The sequence below is a fragment of the Anser brachyrhynchus genome, assembly GCF_964034855.1.
Source record: "Anser brachyrhynchus genome assembly, contig: SCAFFOLD_180, whole genome shotgun sequence".
NCBI classification, from domain to species: domain Eukaryota; kingdom Metazoa; phylum Chordata; class Aves; order Anseriformes; family Anatidae; genus Anser; species Anser brachyrhynchus.
The window spans coordinates 119,232-124,249 of NW_027663825.1; the positions used below are offsets into that span (position 1 = coordinate 119,232).

Below are 5,018 nucleotides of genomic sequence, written 5' to 3' on the forward strand. Positions count from 1 at the left end.
TGGACTCACTGCACTGCATCCCCAGTGGTGCCAGTGCACTCTCTGGACTCCCGGCACCGCATCCCCAGTGGTGCCAGTGCACTCTCTGGGCTCACTGCAGTGCATCCCCAGTGGTGCCAGTGCACTCTCTTGACTCACTGCACTGCATCCCCATTGGTGCCAGTGTACTCACTGGACTCACTGCACTGCATTCCCCAGTGGTGCTAGTGCACTCTCTGGACTTGTTGTCGACGGAGGGAAGACACAAACGCTCAATATGAGTGTTAAGTATGCTTCAGCTTTAATGGATAGCTCAATTGTCTTTTATCGTGTACAGGATAATTAGCTCATACATATTGCAAAAGCCAAGCTCCTTATTGGTAAGCGTCATCTACTGCCCTATCTGTTAGTTCCGCATTCTTCTATCCGCTAGTTCCCCTTTCTAATCTAACTATAACTCCCAGGGCAGTATGCCCTCTACTATCATTGTTTCTAATTGCCTGGGATTTCTCACAAGAGTTCCCAGACAAGCTGCCTGGGATTTCTCACAAGAGTTCCCAGACAAGCCTTGCGTACGTGCCTTTGCTCTTGTTTTTCTAGACCAGCTGGGTGCGGTAATCCGCCATTTCCTTATCTTGCAGCTGCATGATATCAATGTGATTACGCGCAGCGAGCCAGTCCTCAACATGGACTCACTGCAGTGCATCCCCAGTGGTGCCAGTGTACTCTCTGGACTCACTGAAGTGCATTCTCAGTGGTTCCAGTGCACTCTGTGGACTCACTGCAGTGCATCCCCAGTGGTGCCAGTGCGCTCTCTGGACTCACTGCAGTGCATCCCCAGTGGTGCCAGTGCACTCTCTCGAGTCACTGCACTGCATCCCCAGTGCTGCCAGTGCACTCTCTGGACTCACTGCACTGCATCCCCAGTGGTGCCAGTGCACTCTCTGGACTCACAGCAGTGCATCCCCAGTGGTGCCAGTGCACTCTCTGGACTCACTGCACTGCATCCCCAGTGGTGCCACTGCACTCTCTGGACTCACTGCAGTGCATCCCCAGTGGTGCCAGTGCACTCTCTGGACTCACTGCAGTGCATCTCCACTGCTGCCAGTGCACTCTCTGGACTCACAGCAGTGCATCCCCAGTGGTGCCAGTGCACTCTCTGGACTCACTGCACTGCATCCCCAGTGGTGCCAATGCACTCTCTGGACTCACTGCACTGCATCCCCAGTGGTGCCAGTGCACTCTCTGGACTCACTGCACTGCATCCCCAGTGGTGCCAGAGCACTCTCTGGACTCACTGCAGTGCATCCCCAGTGGTGCTAGTGCACTCTCTGGACTCACTGCACTGCATCCCCAGTGGTGCCAGTGCACTCTCTGGACTCACTGCACTGCATCCCCAGTGGTGCCAGTGCACTCTCTGGACTCCCGGCACCGCATCCCCAGTGGTGCCAGTGCACTCTCTGGGCTCACTGCAGTGCATCCCCAGTGGTGCCAGTGCACTCTCTTGACTCACTGCACTGCATCCCCATTGGTGCCAGTGTACTCACTGGACTCACTGCACTGCATTCCCCAGTGGTGCTAGTGCACTCTCTGGACTTGTTGTCGACGGAGGGAAGACACAAACGCTCAATATGAGTGTTAAGTATGCTTCAGCTTTAATGGATAGCTCAATTGTCTTTTATCGTGTACAGGATAATTAGCTCATACATATTGCAAAAGCCAAGCTCCTTATTGGTAAGCGTCATCTACTGCCCTATCTGTTAGTTCCGCATTCTTCTATCCGCTAGTTCCCCTTTCTAATCTAACTATAACTCCCAGGGCAGTATGCCCTCTACTATCATTGTTTCTAATTGCCTGGGATTTCTCACAAGAGTTCCCAGACAAGCTGCCTGGGATTTCTCACAAGAGTTCCCAGACAAGCCTTGCGTACGTGCCTTTGCTCTTGTTTTTCTAGACCAGCTGGGTGCGGTAATCCGCCATTTCCTTATCTTGCAGCTGCATGATATCAATGTGATTACGCGCAGCGAGCCAGTCCTCAACAATTCCCCCGTTTTTATTTTGAACCAAAAGCTTTCTATAGATTTTTCTATCAATCACCGCACACACTGCAATAAGCAAGGTACAATAAGCAACAGGGTCAAAAATCTCATGCAGAACTACGATTGTAAAGTAGTGTGCCTACTAGAATCTACATCAGTCAACAAGCCACTAAGCGCTAGGAATGTTGCTTCGCAGCGATACTGCTTCTTACTCGCACAGCACAATCACACAATCACACAATCACGCAGAGAGGCCTCTTGCACTTCTCATTCATACCACAAGACAATATCACTGAAAATAATTTGTGTGCAGCTTCAGGAGGTCCTTGTCTGCTCCCGTGGTGAGCGGCTGAGAGTGGAGACCCCTCCGAGGAAAAAATGCTCGGGGTGCACCTAGGGGCGTCCGTTCCACAGTCGATCCCACAGCCGAGCAGAGCGGCTCCTGGCGCAAGGAAGGATGCTATTATAGTTTGTATAATGACAGCAAAGAGATGCATTGCAATAAGGAGCACGTGTGGCATTGACCCCTTTTTTTTTTTTTTTTTTTTTTTTTTTTTTTTTTTTTTTTTTTTTCTTTTTCGAGCAATTACACCTTACACATGCTATTACTGTTGCTAGAAAAACCCTACTAGTTAACTGCTCGAGCCTTTTTATTAGGCAACTAAATACTACTCGCGCCGCTACTATAATTAGGACAATTATTAGCAGTAAGCGTAGCCCTTCTTTTATCAGACCCAATATCCAACCCCCCATGTTCCCAAACCAATTTGCAAACAGTCTATCAAGCCAATTATCTTGGACCACTATCTTCTTGGTGTGGTCTCTCAGCCATTTCAGTTGCTCGTGGATTGACTCGCCATGGTCCGAGAGATTAAAACAGCACATTCCTTCGAGCTCTTCACACCCGTGGCCCTGTGCCAGCAGTAGAAAATCAATCGCCGCTCTGTTCTGTAACACAGCGTGTCGCAAGCTGTCCAGGTCCTGGGCCATTTCTGTGAGCATCTGCGTAGTCACATTTAATGTTTTCACCACTGTACTTCAAATCTACATTTTACAAAGTGACCAGCAAGTGTGCCACATTAACTGACCAACCTCTGAGATTTTACCTTTCATACCAGTGTCTTCTTGGGCTCTTTTAATTAAACACGTTTCTCATTCAAGTGAATTGAAATGCTTCAGTTGGTTTTATTCTCAGGAGCCTCATAAAAAACAAAGATATTGCACCCTCTTTGTTCAGTCATTCAATGTTCGTCTCTTTCACAGCAAATAATTACTTCATTGAAGTTAAAACTTCCAAACATAACTTACTAATAGTCTCCAATTTCAGCTCAGATCACTCGTTGAAAATACTCTGCTAAATACAGATAACTTACGATAACTTTAACAGTTAATTGTCCATAACAAACACCATGGTTTTTCTCCAGACCAATGTTCAAATTTTAAGACCACCCTTTAATATTTCTATGTACAGGTGAAAAACAGTCTTCAATTTTCTAGTCTTGTTTTAAATATAAAAGTTGGAAGGGACATTCAAGTTTCAAGTCTCCACACTGAACTTAAAAAAAAAAAAAAATCATGTGGAGGTAAACAAACCAAGTTGTATACTCCAGGAGGTAGAGGCCTTCAATTTGTGTTCATATATACATATGCACAGAATTCAGTGTTCCAACAGAAAAAGAATTAGCCAAAAAGTAATAAAAGTTATTTACTACTGTGACATTTCAAGACTTCCACAGCTTTGCCTAAAGACACAAACACAATTAACATAATTCCCTATGTGCTTTTTTTTTTTTTTTTTTTTTTTTTTTTTTTCTTTCCTTTTTTTTTTTTTTCTCTCAACTGTCCAGTGCAGGAAAAAATTCTCACAAAATTTCACAGACCTAAAATGTGCAAGCTAGTTTCTCTCTCTCCCTTTTTTTTTTTTTTTTTTTTTTTTTTTTTTTTTTTTTTCAAATGTCACATTTGCTTGTTTTACAGCCCAACAAGCTAGTTTCCCTAGACTAGCCATAGCATGAGCCACAGCCACTCCAGGCACAAGTGCCGCTGAAAAGAACCTTTCAGCAGGACCCCAGAGTTCGACCTGGTTATCGCAGTCACTCCCCAAAGTTTTTGAGACTGCGTCTCGTCCGTCGTTTCCATTGTTGAGTAATGTTTCGCAATTCTTGACTGTGTAGGTCAGGGGCAAACAAAGTCAAGCGTCCCAAATAGCATGGCCCCCCGTGCGCATTTGCTGGGATTCCCTGCCAGGCTCGATCTCCACAGATCAGGAATATACCAGGTGGTAAGGCCTTAGCAGTTTGCCTTGGCCATGTGCTTGACTTGTTCCCGTATGCCCCCATGGTGGTGTTGGTGGTGTCGTTGTACCCGCAATAGCTGCTATTAGCTTCGAACCCCCTTGTGTGAGAGGTCACATTAGTCCATTGAGTCATATTTTGTTTTCCTTTATTCCACATAAAGCACGTCTGTGTCCAGTTATTACTGGTGTTCCCTACCGCCACTGATCCCAACAAATCCAGTTCCTGGGGATCCCATGGCAAGCTCGTGTTCAGAGCCACTAGCGCCGCCACAACGGCGTCGGAGAGGTTGGACGAAAGATCGAACAAATCAGTACTTGCGGAATATGGTGCTAACAGTTGTTTCAGCTCCTCCTTGTTCCCTATTGGGACCCCGAACAAACAGGTGCGGAAGGGATCAGTCGCTTTGGCAAGAGACAGGCAGAATTGAGCCAATCGAGTTCCCTTCGGTATATGTAGCGGAGGGAACATGGCTGATACCATAATTTGTATCTCCCCAGTAAAGTCCTTATCAATAAGTCCTGTTAACACTAAAGCCCCATTTAATGTCGCCGATGACCTTCCAATCAGAAGTGCTCCAACAGGCTCATTATTAATTTTTACAGGTCCCATAACGCCTGTTTTCACCCCAACAGGCTTATTGTCCATCAAAGTCACATTTACTGCGGTTGCCAAGTCCAATCCCCAGGCTCCCTCTGGTGGCTGG

At 46.5% G+C, this 5,018-nt stretch overlaps 1 long non-coding RNA gene across 1 annotated transcript; it reads right to left on the reverse strand.

Annotated features, from left to right (window-relative positions):
• Nucleotides 1–1,611: 1,611 nt before the first annotated feature.
• On the reverse strand, nucleotides 1,612–4,654 carry LOC308186773. The gene is made up of 2 exons (XR_013944288.1): nucleotides 1,869–4,654; nucleotides 1,612–1,833 (listed from the first exon to the last, which is right to left on the reverse strand). It is a non-coding gene; the product is annotated as an uncharacterized lncRNA (long non-coding RNA).
• Between the last annotated feature and the right edge of the window lie 364 nt (nucleotides 4,655–5,018).